The sequence below is a fragment of the Heloderma suspectum genome, chromosome 3, assembly GCF_057233095.1.
Source record: "Heloderma suspectum isolate Gila_16-S chromosome 3, 16-S_ref, whole genome shotgun sequence".
Lineage (NCBI taxonomy): Eukaryota > Metazoa > Chordata > Lepidosauria > Squamata > Helodermatidae > Heloderma > Heloderma suspectum.
Genome location: NC_139460.1, coordinates 96,476,313 through 96,499,393, shown reverse-complemented (window position 1 = coordinate 96,499,393; position 23,081 = coordinate 96,476,313). Strand labels below are relative to the sequence as shown.

The window sequence follows — 23,081 nt, the reverse complement described above, 5'->3', positions numbered from 1 at the left end:
TATTCGTAGGAAAATATGCAAGTTTCTGCTGAGACATACATCATCCTGGAAAATATATGTGGGGAAAAGTTAAATGGAATGGGGGATGATCTGCTAAACGTTACGTACTAACGTAAATTATGTTAAGTGTTGCAAACCCTCTTACAGAATCATTTGCTTATTTTTCCGCATAATGGAAAAACAAAAATCAGACCCGGCAGTGAACGGATGCCAGAACAAACAGCACCACACAATCCATGAAATATACACGGGACAGATTTCACAAAACCTGGGCATCCCTAATTGCAGCTAAGCTCAGAGGGAGCAGAGAAGCCTGGGGGGATGGCATCATCCCTGCTAATCAGAATGTCCTGGTGCTTCAACCCTGTGAGCCCTGGCTCTGCTATACCACTGCCCAGCACCATATCCTCCCCATGGGGGGAGGAGGCAAGGGCCATCCCATGAATTACACTACATTGTCCGTCCCCAAATTGTGACAAGGATCACCTTCTTTTCGAAAACAAGGAGTTTTCAACCTCTTTGCTGCCATGTTTTTCCTTCTGTGTTGCTGCTCTGGAGCCATTATTTTAAAAGAAAAATCTTGTTCCTGCATCTTCGTCTTCCTTGATTAATTACAGAAGTGATTCCAAGCAATCAGGGATCATATAGAGAATGGGATGACATCATCACACTATGTAGCAAATCAGATTTGTCTATGTGCTGATGTCACTGGAGGCAAGCTCACTGTCTTTGTGCTATGAATTCACCATAAATTCATTCCTAATTATTAAGGCATATAAAATTATCTTCCTTAAACTTGGGTATGTTGGACAAAAATATACACATGAAAAAAGTTTGTACTATGTGCATGTTGAAAACAGTGACTCAGATTACCTGCAGGTCCAGCTTCATGTAAACACAGTGTGCAGGGCTTCTGCCCCATAACATGTGGTACAAGCTTCGGAGCACAGCTGTACCCTTCCTTCCTTCCTTTCTTCCTTCCTGTAGTGCAGGCATGGGCAATATGCAGCATGCAGCCCTCTGGCCTTTTTGCAGTCCCCCACTACCCCCTGCCACCAAATTTGGCAACAAAATTTGGTGGCAGGGCAATGAGGAAAAAGAAGCCTCGTTTTAATGGGCAAAAGCAGTGGCTTGCCACTGAAATCTGGTGGCCCAGGGGTAGTGGCAAAAGGGGCTATTTTAAAACAAAATAGGCCCCTTTTTCTGCCACTCAATTGCTGAATTTCAGCAGCAAACCACCACTTTCATCTTTTAAAATGAGGCTATCTTTTCTCACCATGCCACCAAATTTTGGTTGTGCAGCAGGGGAGGCAGGGGTGCGTCCCCACAACCCCTGGAACTTTCCCACCCCTGCCCTAGTGGGAGGGCAGGAAGAAGCAGTCAAGTTCAGCCAGGGTGGAGGAGTTAAGGGACATGACCAGGAAATGGGGGTATAGGAAGAGGGCAGAGCACAGCCAGGGAATTATGGGCAAGACAGAGGGACATCTGGGATTAGAGGCAAACAGGGGGACAAGAGACTGACATGGGACAGCACAACCATTACAGAATTCAATAAAATAAAAGCAAAACTTTTCCTAATCTTAGGGCATACTATTGCCGCTGCTGCTGTTGCTGCTGCTGATAATAATAATAATAATAATAATAATAATAATGTACTCCTGCTCTTGAGTAGTACAACACTTGGACTTTAAAATATATGAAAAATAAGACTTTTAAAACTCACAAATGGCAAGGGCATGTGGAGGCAGAGCTGTTTCTCTCATCACCTATCGCATCATATCCAATATCCAATTGTTACCCATGATGACATTCATAAAACCACATTCCACACAGACCATGCAAAAGGAGTAGCTATATGATCTGGAAAAAGGAGAGGATTTTCCCCCAGATTCAAGGTACAGCGCATGCAGGGCGATACAGAGCACATTCCGATGGACACAAAGGAACTCTGGACTAGAGAAGCACAATTCTGGGGGAACGTATCTCGACTGTGCCTGACAAATGGGCGTTTTTTCCTTAACAAAACCATCTGGAAAGGTCCATGAGCCCAAGAGAATAGAACAACAACAAATGATTTCAAGGTGCAGTTTCTGTTCCACTAAAACAACTGCATTACAGAAAAATCCAAATCCTCCCGGAACTCACTTCATGCTGGAAGTCCAGATTTTGGCCGGGGTGGTGGTGGTGGTGTAATGTCAACATTTCAGGAGCATAATCAGTTGCATACCTCAGGTGTGCATTGCTCTGAGGTAGTATCCTATACGCCTAAGAGGTTATCCAGGACAACTTCCTCATTGCTGGGCACTGGAAAAGAGAAGCGAAATATATGGTATGAAACTTAATCAAACCAAAACGAAAGTGATGATTCTAACATATATGCTCAGTTTATATTAAATGGAAAACCGTTACAAAGAGTAGACATTATAACCAATTTGGGAGTTACCCTAAATGAGAATTGGGACCATACTCATGAAATCAGAATTGCCATTGAGAAAGCAAGACGTGCCTTTAAGCGCCTTAGAAAAGACTTTGTAGCTTGACAAAGAGTTTGAGTTTCCCGCCTCCCAGCTGAGCAGAGCAGAGCAGAGCAAGCTGCTCCAGCTGGTCCAGGGACTACAGAAGCAGGCAAGCTCCCAGAGAGCGAGCGAACAGAGCGAGCGAACAGGGGGAGCAAACAGGAGTTGGCCAGGGGAGTTGCAGTGGTTGAAGAGACAATGGAGACAAAGGAGACAGAGGCTAAGAGGTAAGTGGGTTGCAGGAAGCCCAGGGCGCTGCCCTTTATCCTTCTGACTGGCTGTGAGCTCACCAGGAGCTTCTGAGAGCTCCAACTGAATTGGAGGGGTGTGGCCTGAGTACTCCCAGCAGCTGACTGGGCGGGAAGCTTCAGTCTGTTTCCCGCCTCCCAGCTGAGCAGAGCAGAGCAGAGCAAGCTGCTCCAGCTGGTCCAGGGACTACAGAAGCAGGCAAGCTCCCAGAGAGCGAGCGAACAGAGCGAGCGAACAGGGGGAGCAAACAGGAGTTGGCCAGGGGAGTTGCAGTGGTTGAAGAGACAAAGGAGACAAAGGAGACAGAGGCTAAGAGGTAAGTGGGTTGCAGGAAGCCCAGGGCGCTGCCCTTTATCCTTCTGACTGGCTGTGAGCTCACCAGGAGCTTCTGAGAGCTCCAACTGAATTGGAGGGGTGTGGCCTGAGTACTCCCAGCAGCTGACTGGGCGGGAAGCTTCAGTCTGTTTCCCGCCTCCCAGCTGAGCAGAGCAGAGCAGAGCAAGCTGCTCCAGCTGGTCCAGGGACTACAGAAGCAGGCAAGCTCCCAGAGAGCGAGCGAACAGGGGGAGCAAACAGCAGTTGGCCAGGGGAGTTCGGCAGGGGAGGTCAAGGGGGAGGCCCCTAACATTTTTTTTTAACTAACTTTTTCCCATTTATTTGTCTTGTAACACACACTTCCACACCAGTGGGACTCTGCTTTTAACCTCTACTGAGTAGAGGAGCAGGCACAGGCTAGTCTAGAACAATCACAAAGCTAGACACAAAAAGGGAAAAGGGGCTATGGAAGGACAAGACTCTCCAGTGGTGGTGACCTGCAAGGTGTGTGCAATGTTTGTTTTCTTGCCTGAGAACAACATGGCCTACACCTGCAACAAGTGCAAGTTGATCACGCTGCTGGAGGAAAAAGTAAGTGGACTGGAGCGGCGACTGTCAACCCTCCGGGGAATAAGAGAACACGAAGAGTTCTTGGACAGAATGGGGGAACTACAGCAGCAAAGGGCAGACCAGAAGCTTGAAGAGCAACAGCAAGATGAGGCAGAAGTGGGAAATGCTGAGGAGAAGAAAAATGGAGTAGAGGATACTCCTTGGAAAACGGTGACAGTTAGGAGAAGAAGAACTAGACGCCACTCTGCACCAGTGGAAGCGGTGGAGCTGTGGAACCGATTCCAGGCACTTGCAGATGAGACTGGAGGACAGCCTGCAGAGGAAGAATCACAGGGGAACCTGCATGAGAGTGAGCAAGAGGCTAAAGGTCAGTCAAACAGAGGCGATGAAACCCAGGCCTACAAGAAGAAGAAGAGAAGAGTGGTAGTAGTGGGAGACTCCTTGCTGCGTGGGATCGAGACCCAAGTATGTCGCGAAGACCCGTGGACTCGCCAGGTATGTTGTCTCCCGGGAGGACAGATTAGAGACGTGACTGAAAGGTTGCCTGCACTCATAAAGCCCACTGACAGGTATCCCTTTCTTCTCATCCATGTGGGAACAAATGATACCGCCAAGCGGAGCTACGAAGAGATCACGTCAGACTTTGAAGCTTTGGGAAGGAAACTCAAGAACTTTGGGGCCCAGATAGTTTTCTCATCCATCCTTCCAGTAGTTAGAAGAGGGATAGAAAGGGAACGAAAAATACTCCGGGTGAATGACTGGCTACGAAGGTGGTGCCGACGAGAGAGATTTGGATTCTGGGACCACGGGCTATACTTCCTGGAAGATGGGCTGTTGGCTAGGGATGGGTTGCACCTCACAAAGGCTGGGAAGAATGTGTTTGGCCACAGCATGAAGAACTTCATCAGGAGGGCTTTAAACTGAATCCTACGGGGAAGGGAGATGTAATGTTGGGGGTAACAATGGACGTAGGCGCATGCACTGCAATGGAGAGAACAGCGCTGATAGCGCCCAATAATAGTCTTCAGACACATGTAGGAAGAAAGCCAGACTATGAAGCACATGGTCTTCGATGTCTATATACTAATGCCCAGAGTATGGGAAACAAACAGAATGAACTTGAACTCTTAATACAGGAGGGAAATTATGACTTGATAGGTATAACTGAGACTTGGTGGGATGACTCTCATGACTGGAATACAGCAGTTGAAGGATATAACTTGTTCAAAAAGAACAGGAGGAACAGAAAGGGAGGCGGGGTTGCACTGTATGTGAAAAATACATATCTCTGCACAGAAATACAGGAGGAGGAGCTTGGTAGCCCCATCGAGAGCATCTGGGTTGAAATAAATGGAGCAAAGAATAAAAGGAACCTGGTGGTCGGAGTCTACTACCGGCCACCCAATCAAGGAGAAGACAAGGATGAAACTTTTGAAAAGCAAATAGCCAATGTTTTAAGGAAGCATGATGTAGTAGTAATGGGGGACTTCAATTTCCCCGATATTTGTTGGGAGACAAATTCTGCAAAACATGGCCCCTCCAGGAAATTCCTGACTTGTGTGGCGGATAACTTCCTCCTACAGAAAGTAGAGGAAGGAACTAGAGGATCGGCTATCCTTGACTTGATCCTAACCAACAGAGATGACTTAGTGGATAAAGTAGCAGTTACAGGAACTCTGGGGGAAAGCGACCATGTTGTACTTGAGTTCTTGGTTCTAAGGGAAGCAAAAGCCGAGTGTACTCAAACGCGTACCCTGGATTTTAGGAAAGCTGATTTTAATAAACTCAGAACAATGATCAGTAAGGTCCCATGGCAAACAATGCTAGCGAGAAAAGGAGTCCAAGATGGGTGGGAACTTTTAAAAAAGGAAATTCTCAAGGCACAATCACAAACAATTCCAACAAGAAGAAAAGGTGGAAGACAACAGAAGAAGCCAATGTGGCTTCACAAAAAGCTTAGGGATGACCTGAAAACAAAAAAGGACACATATAAGAAGTGGAAAGAAGGCCAAGTAACAAAGGAAGAGTACAGGCAGGTAGCACAGAATTGCAGGGATGGCGTCAGGAAGGCTAAAGCGGAGAACGAGGTGAGGTTAGCGAGGGATGCTAAAAACAACAAAAAGGCTTTCTTCAGCTACGTGCATAGTAAAAGGCAGAGGAAAGAAATGGTTGTTCAGCTATTAAATAAGGATGGCAAAATGATAACAGATGACAAAGAAAAGGCAGAAGTGCTCAATTCCTACTTTGGCTCAGTCTTCTCCCAAAAGAGGGTCTATGACCCCCCTGGCAAAGGCGAAGTACAAGCTGAAGGGGCAGGATTGCAGCTTGAGATCGACAGGCATATGGTCAAGGAACACCTCATTACTTTGAATGAGTTCAAATCTCCAGGGCCAGATGAACTGCATCCTAGAGTCATAAAGGAACTGGCAGAAGAACTCTCAGAACCACTGTCTATTCTCTTTGAGAAATCATGGAGGACCGGGGAAGTGCCAGATGACTGGAGGAGGGCTAACGTTGTCCCTATCTTCAAAAAGGGTAAAAAGGAGGAACCTGGGAACTACAGACCAGTCAGTCTGACATCAATCCCTGGGAAAATTCTGGAGCAGATCATAAAGCAATCCATCTGGAAGCACCTTGACAACAATGCCGTGATTACTCGAAGCCAACATGGATTTGTCAAAAACAAGTCCTGCCAGACAAATCTGATCTCATTTTTTGATCAAGTCACCTCCCTTGTAGACCGTGGGAATGCTGTAGACATCATATACCTCGACTTCAGCAAAGCTTTCGACAAAGTGCCCCATGATATCCTGATGAGCAAACTTGCTCGAAGTGGGCTAGATGAAACAACGATCATGTGGATCCACAGTTGGCTACAGAATCGGACTCAAAGAGTGCTTATCAATGGGACCTTCTCAAGCTGGGGAGAGGTAACGAGTGGGGTACCGCAGGGCTCAGTCCTGGGCCCAGTGCTCTTCAACATTTTTATTAATGACTTGGAGGAGGAGGTGCAGGGAATGCTAATCAAATTTGCAGATGACACAAAATTGGGAGGGATAGCTAATACTTTGGAAGACAGAAACAAAATTCAAAGTGATCTGGATAGACTGGAGTGCTGGGCAGAAAACAACAGAATGGCATTTAATAGGGACAAATGCCAAGTTCTGCACCTAGGAAAAAGAAACCAAATGCACAGTTACAAGATGGGGGATACGTGGCTCAACCACACTACGAGCGAGAAGGATCTTGGAATTGTCGTCAATCACAAGCTGAATATGAGCCAACAATGTGATGTGGCTGCAAAAAAGGCAAATGCTATTTTGGGCTGCATTAATAGAAGCATCGCTTCCAAATCCCGGGAAGTACTAGTTCCCCTCTACTCAGCACTGGTTAGGCCTCATCTGGAGTACTGTGTCCAGTTCTGGGCACCACACTTTAAGAAGGATGCAGACAAGCTGGAGAGGGTTCAAAGGAGGGCAACAAAGATGATCAGGGGACTGGAAACAAAGCCCTATGAAGAGAGACTGAAAGAACTGGGCATGTTTAGCCTTGAGAAGAGAAGACTGAGGGGAGATATGATAGCACTCTTCAAGTACTTGAAAGGTTGTCACAGAGAAGAAGGCCAGGATCTCTTCTTGATCATCCCAGAGTGCAGGACACGGAATAATGGGCTCAAGTTACAGGAAGCCAGATTCCGGCTGAACATCAGGAAAAACTTCCTGAGTGTCAGAGCAATACGGCAATGGAACCAATTACCTGGGGAGGTGGTGGGCTCTCCCACACTGGAGGCCTTTAAGACGAGGCTGGACAGCCATTTGTCAGGGATGCTCTGACTTGGATTCCTGCATTGAGCAGGGGGTTGGACTCGATGGCCTTGTAGGCCCCTTCCAACCCTACTATTCTATGATTCTATGACCCTAAACCTTCACATTTGAACTCTCGTGCTAAGGTGCTACATTTTCTTGGCTCTCACGTACAGAGTGGAGGCCTGGACTCTCACAGAAGCTGCCTGCAAATGCCTGGAAGCATTTGAGCTATGGTGCTACCATCACATGCTTAGAATATCTTGGACACATTATGTAACAAATGACACCATAATGCAGAGAATGGGAAAGATCAAAGAAATTCAGAATTGTGTAAAGGAAAAGAAGCGATCATATTTTGTTCATATCATGCATCATGAGAAATAAAGGCTCATAATGCAAGGCAAAGTGGAGGGGAAAAAGAGGACCTGGGTGACATAAGACATCATGGCTGAGGAATTCCAGTGGACAGGAATGATATCTACTTCAGCGGACAGGAATGATATCTACTTCAGCAGAGTTTGAAATAAGTTTATGTAGGCCAGAGTGATTGCTAACATCCAATAAGGATACGGCACAGAGAGGAGGAGGAGGAGGAGGAGGAGGGGAAGAGAGTGAGAAAGAAGAAAAATAGGTGAGAGGCGTTAAAGGATAAGGAACATGTGTGTGTGTGTGTGTGTGTGTGTGTGTGTAAAAGATGAGAAGGAAAAACTCAAGGAAGTGAAGCAACAGAAAAACAGAGGACTGTGAAAATAAATGATAAAGTCAATCAGGGCAATAGAATTCCTTTTCTCAAGATGATTCCCCTCAAAGACAGGCTATGTTTGCCAAGCTGACTCAGATACTGAAAAGTGCCAGGAAAGATAGGGAAGCCTAATTCACTGTCCTCCAAATAACCAACATGAAATCAACAACGGCAACTGAAAGTATTGCAGTTGTTCATTAGGCTTTCCAGAGCACACCTGATTTGATTGGCCTGCAGTCCTTGCCCAAGAATGCCTTGTCACTGGACTGAAAGCGCTGCCAAGGAAAAGCAATTCGTACCACAAGAGCAAACTGGGCTGACAGATCTCACCCAAAGCTACTTCCCTGTGATATTTTGAACTTTCCCTCCTCTTCAGGAGGAGTGTGTGTGTGTGTGTGTGTGTGTGTTCAGTGGGAAATGAGATGGATCTAAAAACAAACCACAACCAAGCAAAAGGATCTTAGGGCTAGTTGACATGTTATGCAGGAGACGGGGATGTCAGAGAAATCTGCAACAGATTCAAACGCATCTGCAGCAGACCGGCCTTATTGGAGTTGCATAGATTCTGCGGACTTGCGTACCATTTTTTTACTTTCAGGAATTGTAGGCAAATTTAGCCATACAAAAATGTGAAGAGAAGAAAAAGAGGGGAAAAAAACACTGACCAAAACTTTGCATCCCCCCCCCCCCCCCGGCTAAAGCATACAAGTGCTCATTTTGGGGGGAGTTAGAGGGATTCTCGCATTTTTGGAAGTGCACATTTGTGCATGTGCACACTTTCCAATGAGAACACAAGTTCAGGAAATTAAGAAAAATCCAATTCCATCAATGAGCAGACACCAGAATGAAAGACGCCTGACAATCTGTGAAACACAGACAGAATGGATTTAACAAAATCTATACATCCCTAGCAGGAGATCAGTGATTGATTCTCCCAGGGTTTTTTTTCCCCAGTGAAATGGAGGAGGTTGGGAACTAGAGTGGCCATGTGTCATACTGTACAGAGGACCATCCTCTATTGCAAAGGCTGTCAGAAAACTGTCTTCTATTTACAGGCATGCTCTCTTTGAAGGGCTGTCCAGTCCAAATCCGATGTCACGATAAAGAACTATAAGAAAGGAGGGAGAATATAACTAATATAACATACAAAGTTTAAAAGGCATTTTTTAAAAAAATAACTGATACACCATATAAAATTATAAAAGAGCAATAAATTAACAGTCCAACATTTTACATACAAACATAGTGACAACACTGGTTTCCAAAAAGGCTATATTGATACAAGATATCCAAACCCAAACATGTTTTGACCTGACAGGTCTTCATCAGCTGGAAAGCAGGAAAGAATAGAAATCATAATTATGGCCCATAACTCAACAATCAGTCCAAAAGATTGAATTCTCAAAATGGAACCAGCAAGTCTTAACTATGCAGATTCTTTATTTCTCATCCTGCTGTCAGTATCTAGATGCAAGAAGGGGGAAGGGAAACACACCATTCCCTTCTTTACTAGAGAAGATATATTGCTTCAGTTTGGAGCTTCCAAACTGTATACCATACCATACCATACCATACCATACCATACCATAACATACCACAGAGTAAACAAGACTGTTGTTTGAAGCCGGTTTTGCAATCCAAACACCGCAGCCAGCTCCTTCAGAAGCTTGGATTCAGTGCACAGCAAACACAACCTTCAGACCTAGAACAGTCCACCTTTTCTCAGCCTGGTGTCTCTAGATGTTTTGGACTTCAACTCCCATCTGCCCCAGGCAGCATGGCCAATTGCAAGGAATGCTGGAAAGGTACTCCAAAATATCTGGGGGACAACAGGTTTGGGAAAGGCTGGACTAGACTCATAATTTTAGGCCTGCCTGGTGTACGTGCATGGTGTGGAGAAAGTAGCTAGGGAGACATTTTTCTCCCCATCTCCTAATACTAGAGCCCGGTGTCATCCCATGAAGTTGATTGGTGGGAGATTCTGGACAGATAAAAGGATGTACTTCTTCACACAGTGCATAGCCAAACTGTGGAATTCGCTACCACAGGATGTAGTGAATTGATGGCCACCAACCTGGATGGCTTTAAAAGGGAGTTACACAAATTCATGGAGGAGAAGGCTATCAACGGCTGCTACTCCTGATACCTATATGCTTCCTCCAGTGTCAGAGGAAGTATGCCTGTCTACACCAGTTGCTGGAGAACATGGGCAGGAAGGTGCAGTTGCATTGGTGGCCTGCTTGTGGGTTTCCAGTGGTTGTCCACTGTGTGAATAGAATGCTGGACTAGATGGACCCTTGGTCTGATCCAGCATGGCTCTTATGTACATACTGCTGCAGCTGAGGTTAAGCCAAACCAAAATGGTGGAATCAACTTCCAGGCATTGCTGCTTAGACCTCTCACACTTCAGCCACCAACAGCTTGATTCACCATAAGTTAAACTGGATATTAGGCTTTAAGTCATGGGTTGGCCACCTGAGGCCTGGAGGTGATATCCATCCCACAAACATGCTCCCCATTCTGTGCAGGCCTGTGCTGCCACCATGTGTTTGCTTATCTTCAGGCTGGTCATTCCAGGAGAAATGAGGTGTGCTATCACAGCAAGTCAAATACATCCTGTGTAAGCACTGACCCGGACAGTGTTCTTTTTTTTCCTTTTTTTAATTAAATGTGGCCATGAGGGTCTGTCAGTTTGATCAGAGCAGGTGACACAAGGGAATGGGTGTTTAGTGCTTTTCCCAAGCTGTTTTCCTGATCAAACATGCCCCTCAGACTGTTGCTTGCCCTGCAAAGTGGGTGGAGAAATATAGGTAGTTTTTAAAGTATTTTACAAATAATAATAATAATAATACATGTAGTATTAAATGGCAATGGTAATGTACTATGAACATGCTCAGAGGCACTCTTTATCATTTCAGAAGTACCAAGGCTGTGTCTTGGTGCAGAAAATAGTTGTTGGACCTAGCACTAATGAGCTGATAACATCTCTCATATACAAATGCAGAGAAGAACAGAACTGTATTTATAGACTACAATCCAGTCCATAAGCCAAGGCCAAACCCTATGATTCATTAAAAAAAATGCATTTGTGGACGGGATGGCTTCAATTATCATTGTGTAATTTTATGGTTAGCTCTTAATTAACACTAACAAACATTCTTTATTTTGGGTTAACAAGGGTCTTCCTTAGATTCTAATGTAGTTAATGAAAACCACATGAATACAGCTGAGGATACTATGACTTTCACTCAGTTAATGTTAAACCTTAACACTGAAGGCATATAAACAAGCAAAAGTGCAATGAATCATAAATAAAATATCATAATTAAAGATCTTCCTTGGGCAGAGTATTAGGTTTATAGCCCAAAGATTTGCATTTTTAAGGGCTAAATTTGCTGCATCAACACCATTTCCTCTAAAATAGAAATCTGTAAATATATCCTTTCCCCCCAGATTTGGACCATGGGGTTAAAGTGCTTGACCTTCTCCTTTATGTGCAGGTAAGAAGAAGAGTCCAGTTAGAATGACAGAAATCTGAACATCCCCCACAAGGAATACAGTATACAGCCTTCAGCAAGTTATAATGGGTTGGATCCATACTTAGGAATTACCAATCAAGGGCTACATCCAACATCATGCAAGCAGTCTTCCACAGTGGGACTTTACTTTCCCCTCCCCCCACCACCCCCAAATATGCTCCAGAGGGCCCCTCAGCACTTTGAAGCATATTCTGGGGGAACATGGGAGCCTGCAGGGGGTGATGGATTCGATTTTGCTAGCAGACAGAGACTATTAGCTACAACCCCCAGTTGAATGTAATTTTTTAAAATCAATTTGTTTATTTACAGATAACACCACTGTTACATTGCTGTTGTTTCACTGTATTTTGCAGATTGGGCTGAGAGGTAGGTTATTATTTTCCATATGCTTATGTGAGAAATTATGTTTGTGTGACATTACTGGACCACTGAAGAAGAGCAATTGATGGTCAAAACATGCGTGCTATTTGTCATATGCAAGGGATTTCATATTTATCTACACTAGAGATGCAAAACATTGCTTGTTTTTAACATTGTGGTTATAACATTTGTTATATGAATTTATAAAGTGTTTGTAAATGCCATGATTTCATTTATTTATTAATTTATCTGTGGTATTACGCAACTCAACTTGATTGATGATTCCTTGTTTTTGTTCTTGCATTTGATTTCCGTTTTCCCCCCTTGGGATCCAGACTTAGTCACACTAGAATAGATGCATTGAAATATATGGGAATTAAGTTGCCTTGAATGGGTCTACTCTAAGCATGAAATCCAACCCAGTGTGTGCATGTACATAAGCACACTCCGACAGTAATTCTTGTTGTAAGTATAGAAGAGTTATAAGTGCACAATAGCTTCTGTTTACAGCTGTGAAACGTTGATAAAACCTTTCCATGGCCTCTAAAATTTTGCAGGTGAAAATAGGGCAGTCGTGTGCACACAAAGGATGACTGCACACACGTGCGCGCACACTGAAGGCACTTCTCCACTTGCAGTACAAATAGATACTTGACAATGGCATCCAATTCTTCTTGAAATCTCTGTAGGAACTGGAAGCTGAAAACCTTGTAATCCCATTGTCATGCTGAAGATCTTTTTTTCAGTGGTTGGAGTTTGCGGCAAACCCAAATTAGGAAATCTTCATCCCAGATTTGGATTGCTGGAAACAGAGAACTTTTCAGCAAAAGATTTCCAAACGCATGAGACATGTAAACAGCATCTGGCTTGTATTCTTCAGTTTGGCTCTCATTTTGCACTGCGTCATATGCAATCAACTGCAGCTCAACATCCAAATACTTTGCCTGCTTTTGGCTTTAAAATACCCAATATCATTTTAACTAGGGGAATATTTTTGATCAAGCTTGTTGAGATTTAAATCAATGCATTTACATTATTCATCCTGAAAACATCTAATTACTTACCAATCATAGATCTGAATGGAATTATGTAATTCACTACTATTAAAGTGGTCAGAATAGAGTGATTTGTTGGTTCTTTCTTAGCCATTTCAGTGATGATATAGTAAAGATGGGGCTTGATTAAAAAGTAATAAGAAGTTGAGAGCTGGCTAATTTAGAAGGTGGGATTTTTGAAGAGACTGAAGGTTATGAACAGGATTATAAGGATGGATGAATCTGCCTGTTTTGCTTTCTCCCACATTCTTTTTCTAACCCCATTCTCTCCATCCCATTTATGAAGAAATTTGCAAATGTTGATAAGTTCTTATAAAAAAAAATGAACCAAGCAAAATTTTCTCCCATCCCTAAGGTGTTTCTACATTAAGCAAAACCCCAGCAAAAAAACACATCCTTTCTGGAGCTTCCTGCTTTTGGTTTCTTTGCGGGATTAGGAAGGGCTTCTTTACACAGCAGCCACGTGATTTAAACTGAGGGAGTGCCTCCCTCCCTCCCTGGTATGTGTGCAAACTAAGGAGGGGGGGGGGTCTTGTTTTCGTAGCTTAACTTCTGCTGTACTGTTTTCTCATGGCCCCCAGGAAACCTCAGACTTACTTCTGAGTAGAAATAATACCATGCTATAAGTCTGCAATCCTGGGCACACTTACTTGGGAGTAAGCCGCATTGAACTCAGTGGGACTTAGTTCTGAGTAGACATAAGATCACCCTGTAAGTCTGCAACCCTCGGCACACTTACTTGGGAGTAAGCCCCATTGAACTTAATAGGGTGCTCTGAAACAACAGAGGGCATTGCTTCTGAGCTTGGTAGGGTGGGGGAATCAGACGTGTCTCCCTTGGTTGCAGGGAGGCATTTTACCCTCTTCTCCCTCTGCCTGAGAAACGCAGAGGCAGGAGATGCAATCAGCAGGTGATTCTTGCCCTTGTGCCTGTCGAATCTGCTTGGGTCTCCTCCCCGCTCCCATCCTCAGTGCCTTCGTCATCCTAGCCGCACCCCAACCACTGAAAACAAATGCTCACAGCACGCATACAGAGCGGTTTCTTCCGCTATGGGAGAATTTCACATGGAGGACATGGTGCTCCTGTTCCGTGGGCTGGGAAAAATACTACATTTTTTGCATTTGTGGAAAACGTGGGATAGGCTGGGGCAAACTGCGGGAGAAACCCTGGAGGGTAACGGCATCATCTAAAGAGCCCGCAAACTTCCATCTCAATAGCAGGATAAAAGCTCTGTGTGATGAACCCCCTATTTATGAAGCAACACTCAAGAACTCCCTGAGGCAACTTGCCCAAGTCTTTGCATACAGGCTGAGACAGATAACCCGTTTTCAGAAACATAGAAGTGCTCTGCTGCACTACTATCCCTGGCAAGCCAGGTTTGGGGATGATTTCATATCACCTCAAGAGGTACCTCCCACCCCAAGAAACACAACGAGTGCTCTTGTGATGGATGTCTGCATGGTTTCCCATGATGCTCTCAGGTACTTTTGAAATAGTGTCTGTGACATCTATCATGATAAAGTAGTCATCCCATCCAAGCCCCAGTAGTTTGGGGATACTTTAAAAGGGGTTTTAAAAGGGAATGTGATTACTAACTTTATGACATGAATGCATATGGAGCCTTCTACAAAGAGGTGGGGGTTTTTTAATGGAAAACTATGACTTCCCTTGCAGCAATTAAGGATGGTGTGAATTTCATTCAGTTTGATACAAACTTACCTAATTCACACTCCCCAAACCTCTACACAAATCCAAATGCAGTATCCTCACCTTTTAAATGTTGTGAGCAAGTTTGTCAATTAAAAACATGTGCATATTAGGACAAAGTGCATTCACAATCACTATATGTGATGGGGGGGGGGGGCTGTATACATGGACCCAAGTTGGCTGGCCCGTTAAAGGTATTGATCCCATCTCTGGAATTTGTCAATACATGTTTCAGGGTTGGTGGAAGTGAGCATCCTATTTTTCGAGGCACGGCCTGTGATCAAATGAAATCATTTTTCTGCCATATAACCCTCATCTTTCATGCTGAGTTAATAATAGATGGCTTTGTAATATTCAGCAAAGCACTACACTTTATAATGTTTGCATGAAAGCTTTATGCATTGGGAGGGACCTCAGCTTCATTTCTTTTTTTAATAGCCTGGAATTTTAAAATATATATAAGACACAATTTATACACCTGCTGCCATTTTGTTTCAAATTGCTATACTGTTTTTCCTTTCCCTTAAAGGACCATTGACAGAGAAATTATAGAGATCTGCAAGTGTCCAGCCCCAATATCAATATGATGCTACAAAACCCTTTAATTATACTTGCATGTCCAGAGAATGCTACAAACGCAATAATGTTCACCTAGGATTCAGACCCATAATATCTTAATGAAAATTTGTAAATTTTTCAAAATGTCACTTCTTTCCAAAAGATGGATGATTTCTGCAAGGATTTCATCTATCTAATTATTTCTGCCTGATGACATAGCTGCTCCAGATTTTTCATTTCATTCTAATCATATCCAGCATTCAAAAAAGAATGGAAGTGGTTTATTAGCAAATAGATAAATGGGAGTGTGTGTGTGTGTGTGTATGAGAGAGAAAGATTAGTTTTCTGCTAGCTACCAAGTGGTGCTGGGGGGGGGGGGGGTGCAGGAAGAATGTTTGTGGCTATGGGTACCAGAATCATATTTCTCTGTTCCTACCACGCATCCCTTTCCAAAATCCCTGGTGGGTACTTTCTCCCACTCACTCACCAACATCTCTCAGCTTAATGTCAGACCAACTGGTGTTTGGCTATTGGTTGGTTTGCCTTTTAAGGGCAAGATCACAATTACTACATGCTAGCCACTTCAAAAGTTACCACACTGCAGTTCTCTGACAAACAACATAGGAACCTGCCTTATGCTGAGTTAGGCAATTGGTCCATCTACATCAAGGGTAGGCAACATGGCACCCCTGGGCACCAATGCACCCCCAGACACCTTTCTTGCCACCTGCCAAGGTACCCCACCCCTCCCATTTAAAAAAATAACACATTTTCTTACCTGCACTTGGAATCACTTCAAGGCAAAGTGCGGGCCTCCTGTAGCTGCCATCTTCATTTCCTATTAATGCCTCTGGGCTACACAGTGATGAGCCTTTGTGACTAGCCATGCCTCCCATGGCAGCCATTTTGTAGTGGCACTCAGGACAGTTTCTCAAATGTCCAGATGTGCCTATGGGCCCACAAGGATCCTCTACCCCTGGTCGACATGGGCTGGCAGTAGCTCTCCAGGGTTTCAGGCAGGAATCTTCCTTGCCCTACTTGGAGATGCTGGGTATTGAACCTGTGACCTTCCGCATGCAAAGCAGGAGCTCTGCCACTGAGTAAGCGCTGATGGTTTATTTGTTTGTTTAAACCACTCAATAACGAAAGTTCTTTGTACGATGTTCAGATAGGTTAAAAGCATAAAATTCACAATAAATATAAAACAATGATAATAAAGCCAGCACATAATAAAACTAAAATAAAATCACATTAGTAATGTGAGATGTTTAGCCTATCTGTATGAGTACTGAATTTTGTTATGATTTGTCATTGTTAGTGAACTGTTGGAAAGTGTTTGTGTATTTTATTATTTATTTTTTCTGATGTTGCCGTAAGCCAAGGTTTTGCCTTGGAAAAACAGCATACAAATAAAGTGATGAGATGGTGATAATGATGAGCCCATCTCTCCTCAGGGTTAACTAATGTATCTCCCAAGCACACAGCAAATCACAAGTCAGACAAGAAAGGCCCCCAGCCAACCAAGCATACCACAATTAAAACAATAACTAGTTCATTAGGTAAAAACTTTAAACCAGTCCAAGTTGTCTTTCTTCGGTATCTTTCTTTTCTCATGGCCACTAGGCCTCCCAGGAGGGACTCAAAATTTGGAGATCAGCAGTTCAGCAGATGCCCTCAGAGGAAAAAAATATTGTTCTGCTGGATCAGAAGAACAACCCATGTGGTCTAGCATCCTTTCCCCCAAAATGGTCAGACAACTCACTGCTTGGCTGGAAGCTTCCCAGGCAGCCAGAGCTGTCATCCAGTATATCTCTAACTGGCTGCCACACATGATGCTACCCTAACTTTAAATAGCTGCTGGGTCTTATATCAAGAAGGCAATACATCAAGAAGAGATCTAATATCCAATGTTGTGTTTTTAAAATAAAGGTGACTTGGCACATACCCCATGATTCTGTCTTTTCTTCTTATACAGCGGAAGTGCCACCTCTTCTCCCCTGTCCCTAGGGCTGCTACATCCTCTGTAGTCTTATACAGAGGACGGAGCAGCCCTAGGGACGGGGGGGCGGGGGAAGTGTTTGGTTTGCAGTTTAATACAAACTGACCTAATTCACACTTTCCAAACTAAGAGGTGAACTGGAATGCAATCATCCTTCAGTTTCTGTACTTCTCTGAATGTTGTAATTTATTTCTCTGATAAAAAAATGCATATAAAAATACATACTTTACAGAGGATCCCGAAGACACAGACACTCCTACAACTTCAGGAGGGGGACTCTGCATTCTGATCCTCACCAGCCCCCTTGCAGCCACCATGAAAGAACTGTGGCAGCCACCTCCTGAGCTTGGGACCGTGACCTCAAATGACCTCATAGAGGTCAAAAAGGGGGAGTTCTGTTTGGCAGGGAAGGGAGGAGAGAGAAGAGGCAGGGATCCACTATATCCTGTGGCCTCTCTAGCCCTGGACCTGCCCGCAGCACTGTGACCTCTCTAGAATGGCTCAGAGCCCATCTAGAAGAAAAAATAGGAGAAAGAAAGGCAAAAATTGCCTCTGCCACTCCTTCCACCCTGATGGCAGCAGCAGAGTAGGGTATAGGATACTCGGAAGGCTCTGAGATTGGAAGCTTCCATCTAGTGGGCAGCAGTTCCATAGGAGTGAGCCCTTAGTGGAAATTGCACACTGAAATGCATACAGGAGAAGAAATGAGTACAAAATGGCATATATTTCTGTACACAGTTCTCCTAATGCATGCATTTTGTATGCATTTCTCATTTTTATGAGCAATTCCCATGAATGCATTCCCAAGGTAATACATGGACAGGAACGCAATTATCGTTCAGTTTTTGCACTTTTCCAGATGTTGTGATGAAATTCTCCAATTTAAAAAATGCAAACAAAAATGGACATATCTGGGGAGACATGCATGCAAAAACGCATATGAATTTTTGTGCAGAGTTTTTGCCAAGAAATTTGCAAACTGATAATGAAACAGGGCTGAACACACTTGTGCTCCAAAAAGTTCAAAAAATGTAGAAACTGAAACAGAGATCCATAGGAACATAGGAAGCTGCCTTATACTGAGTCAGCCCATTGGGCCAGTACTGTTGACACAGACTGGCAGCCATGGCTCTGCAGGGTTTTGGGCAGGAGTTTTTCTAGTCCTACCTGCAGATGCTAAGGATCAAGTCTGGGATCTTCGGCATGGAAGGCATGTTCTCTCCAGGCCAGCACTCCATTTTCCAGTGCAGAAGTCTTACCCAGCCTTGCTACTTGAGGTTGCTTAGTTTGAGGCTGAACGTACATGGTTTTACTTTTCTCTCTAGTTTTCCTCCATGGCAAAACCAGCCTGGGCAGGCTATGAGTTTAAAGGGTGGGCTGTGCCGGAGTGCACTGCTTAACACTTTTGCTTGGGCAGTTTTTCATCATAAAATCATCATCTCCCCCCCCCCCCCAGCAATCCCCCAAGATGCATTTTCACATGTAGAAAGAAAGACGTGAGAGCCTTGAATTGTTCTCCCAGGGGTGAAAGGCAGCTTGGGAAGCAGGATTTTGAGCTAAAATACTGCTCCGAGGGAAAGTATTTCACCCCTTCCCCGTCCATCCTTCCTCCACTCTGACTCACAGCCTGCCTAGCTAATTTTAAAAAGCATTGTCATCAAGAACAACAACAGTACCACCACCACCACCAGCAGCAACAACACTGAAGAATGGCAGATACACATGCAGCAGCTCAACTACCTGCCTAACCCCAGACACATACCCCAAGTTGAGGAGGGGATATTTCTTCTCCCCCCCCCCCCGTCCATCTCCCACTTCTGTTCTCTCCAGTGATCATTGCACATTTGCCCTAATCCAACCAAGGAGCAGACACAAACAGAGAGGTACCTGCTTTTATATTCCCAGCTAGATAGGGAATTAATGGCTTGTGAAGTATGTGTTGTGCACTTGATTCCCCAGCCCAGTCCAGCAGCTGAGACCATGTGTGTGTGGCTCTGCAAAAAGAAGAAGCTGTAATTCAGCCTTCCCCCAACATGGTGCCCTCCCCCAAGACATTTTGCTTCCTGAGGCAAAGAGCAAAATGGCGCCCACTCCCTTTCCATGTATAAAAGCAAACTGGACATAGAATCATCATAGAAATATAGAATAGTAGGGTTGGAAGGGGCCTACAAGGCCATCGAGTCCAACCCCCTGCTCAATGCAGGAATCCAAGTCAGAGCATCCCTGACAGATGGCTGTCCGGCCTCGTCTTGAACGCCACCAGTGTGGGAGAGCCCACTACCTCTCTAGGTAATTGGTTCCATTGTCGTATTGCTCTAACAGTCAGGAAGTTTTTCCTGATGTTCAGCCGGAATCTGGCTTCCTGTCACTTGAGCCCATTATTCCATGTCCTGCACTCTGGGATGATCGAGAAGAGGTCCTGGCCTTCCTCTCTGAGACCTTTCAAGTACTTGAACAGCGCTATCATATCTCCCCTCAGTCTTCTCTTCTCAAGGCTAAACATGCCCAGTTCTTTCAGTCATGTAGTTGGACATGTAGTTGAATCTGACTTCAACACTAATGATGCGACAGCATCCTCCACTCCACCCGTAGGCAGCACATGGCACACCGTTCTTTCCTCCAGCACCTTGCTGCCACCTCCCAGCATCTGCTGCCTGAGGTGACTGCTTCACACTGCCTAAGGGTGGGGTTGACTCTGCTGTAGATATATTGGACTACAACTCCCAGCATCCCCTTGCCAGGGATTCTGGGAGTTGTAGTCCAACTCATCTGGAGGACACCAGGTTGGGGAAGGCTGCTGTAACTGATCCACTTCACAGGGGAGCAGAAGGAGGTAGAGCCATTTCAGTGCCAGCTCCAGGACATGTTTTGTGGGGAGAGATGCTCTGGTAAGATTCCCTCCATGGGCCCTCTCAAAATATGCGGGGTGGGCTCTACCACAGGGCTGCTGTTTCTGCTCCTCCTCACTGTTGCAGCCACCAGCACCTTCTGCCTGCCCACAATGAAGGAGGGAGCAGTAGCAGGAAGAAGGTACATGAGGAACAACCTGCCACAGCCTGCCCACTTGCACACTCATTACCTTTCCCCTCTAGGCAATGGTGGAGACTGCGCTCAGAGGAAGAGGATGGGTGAGCTCTGTGGGCAGCACTATGGCAAGAAGGAGGAGAAACAGGGGGCTCCTTTTGCATTGGTGAACCTCCTGCTAGGGTTTGAGTCCTATCAGATGCCCAGCCCTGCCACTGAGACCATGCCTGGATTCAGGCCTTCTCGTTCCCTCTGTCCTTCAAAAAGATGATCTGTTCAGCTGCAGCTTATTCAACAGGGTTACTTGTGTACAGCCCTGGCTGCAGTGAACACACACAGCTGGATAAGGACCATAGATTCCACACAGTGTGGAGATTCAGTGGCTGGGAAAAGCGATATTCTGATACTGCAAAATGTTGATGCTTTGTAATTTTTTAACACACACATAATACCGTTCAGAATGAAAACCTAATTCAGAAATCAATGTCGACATTTCCTATGGGATGAAAATTGCGGTTGCTAACAATCCGCCCCTTCAAGTTCACCTCAATTGCCAACAGTTCGCCTTATCAGTCTTCCCAGTTTAGTGCAAGAGACTGAGAGAGCAAAAGCTGTCTGCTGCCTGGCACACCTGTCAAAGCAACTTCTTGTGGGAGGGGGCGCCTGCTGCCCTTTAGCTGATCCTGGATCTTGGCAAAGAGCCAGACTCTCCCCTCCAAAGCCTTTGAAACTGTGCTCTGCCGAGGGGAAGCAGCCCTTTTCCTAACCTTGGCATGCTCGATGTCAGCCTTTGCGTCCACAGCAGTACAGGAAGGGATCACGAGGAGAACATTCTCTGTTCACATGGCTGGAGGGCTAGCCGGTTCCTATTACAAGTACTTATAAAGAAGCATTTGTTAGGAACTGATGAATTGCAGCCAAAGTGGGGATTTGGCATTTACTGTGTCTGTAGTTATCAACATGATCAGTTTCCTCTTCTTTTCTTTTCTTTTTTCCCCCTATTTTCTTTTTTAATTTTCAACTTACATATACTAGGTATTTCTTTTTCCTGACTATTTGGCCTCAGATGCAAAAACATTTGTCCTGAAATATTTTAAAGTCAAGTCATATTGTTCAAATGAGCTAACAAAATTTTAACCGATAGGATCTCGACATGCAAAATAAATAAGAATAATAATCTGCGAATAAATAAGTTACCTAGAGAATAATAACACCATACAAATATTTTATAAGAAATGGTGCTTCTCTTAAGATGCCTTATTTATGGAATAACTTACCTGATTACCATGCTATGGAATAATTACCTGTTTTGGGGGTCATATGGAATAGATTACCAGAAAAGAAGTATAAAGCAAAACCTAGAGAATGCTTCAAAATATTTGTGAATTGTCTCAAAAGAAGGAAGGATCAAACAGCATTTCAACCTAGGCACAATTGGGTAGGTGAAGGGGCTATGGCAGGGGTAGGCAATGTGTATGGTGCAATGGGCACCAATGCGCCCCTGGAAATCTATCTTGGTGCCCACCAAGGTGCCCTAACCCTCCCGCTTATTTTTTTAAATTAACACATTTTCTTACCGGCAGCTGGGATTGGTGTGAAATAGGTGGTGAAAACTGCAGGTTCACAGAGTTGTTTAGTGTGTTAGGGCTCAGACCCCACCTCTGTCTTGCACTCATTCCTTTGGGTACGTTCCTTGTCCTTTGCCACACCTCCCATGGGAACATTTTGTGGTGGTGCTCAGGCCAGTTTCTGAGATTTCCAAGTGTTGTTGTTGTTCAGTCGTTAAGTCGTGTCCGACTCTTCGTGACCCCATGGACCATAGCATGCCAGGCCTTCCTGTCCTCCACAGCACAAAAATTGTTGCCTACCACTAGGCTAAAACTTCGATAACTCCTTCTAATAATGAATTAAGGTAGTGAGTGCAGGCAGGGTTGTAGTCAAACACGGCCACTGAGAAACAAGAGGGAGGCATCAGCATGCTCAATGGAACATCGAGGTTTGCAGAAGTATTTTTTTTAAATCTTTCAAAGAAAAATGTAACAGGGCAACTACCTCCTTCCCTCCCCCAAACAGCCTAATGAGAACTGAGCATGTTGAGTTGCCACAGAAAGTTGCCTTTTGGTTGGGGGGTGGGGGTGGGGAATAGAAAACTGGAGAGGAAGGAAGAGAAATGGAATGGCTGGCTGAAGCAGGGCATGGCAGGGTGGAACCCATAACAGGGGCACTCCTGTTAGGAAGTGTGGATACACTACAGCATTTAGGATGCAATCCTATTGATTGCACCTGCCCTCTGTAACTGGAAGCTCCCGAACTTGGAAGTGTCTGATCATCCAACATAGCACAGGAGGAGCAGCAGAGGCGATCTTCACCTTCCTGCCCTCACGCCCTGCAGAAGTCACTAGATAGGCTTTTTAGCCCATCTAGCAAGGGCACTTTGGAGGGAGAGGAAAGAAGGCTGGAAGAAGCTCAGGATAAATTTTATCCTAGCTTCTCTGGTCTCCTCCCCTCCCTGCCCACCAGAATGCTCCCTTTTTCCCCTCTCTGAGGTCAATGTTCCGGCCTTGGAGGCCAACCAGCATAGTCCTTTCCCATGCTGGCTGTGAAGGGGGCAGGGGAGGAGACAGATCTCCAATTCCCCCTT

The 23,081-nt window shown here is 44.8% G+C and overlaps 1 long non-coding RNA gene across 1 annotated transcript; it reads right to left on the bottom strand.

The window, feature by feature from the left end:
- Positions 1-1,667: 1,667 nt before the first annotated feature.
- Positions 1,668-22,229, bottom strand: LOC146349980 (uncharacterized). Its single transcript, XR_014789139.1, has 3 exons — positions 22,018-22,229; positions 9,252-9,306; positions 1,668-2,304 (listed from the first exon to the last, which is right to left on the bottom strand). It is a non-coding gene; the product is annotated as an uncharacterized LOC146349980 (long non-coding RNA).
- Positions 22,230-23,081: the final 852 nt, after the last annotated feature.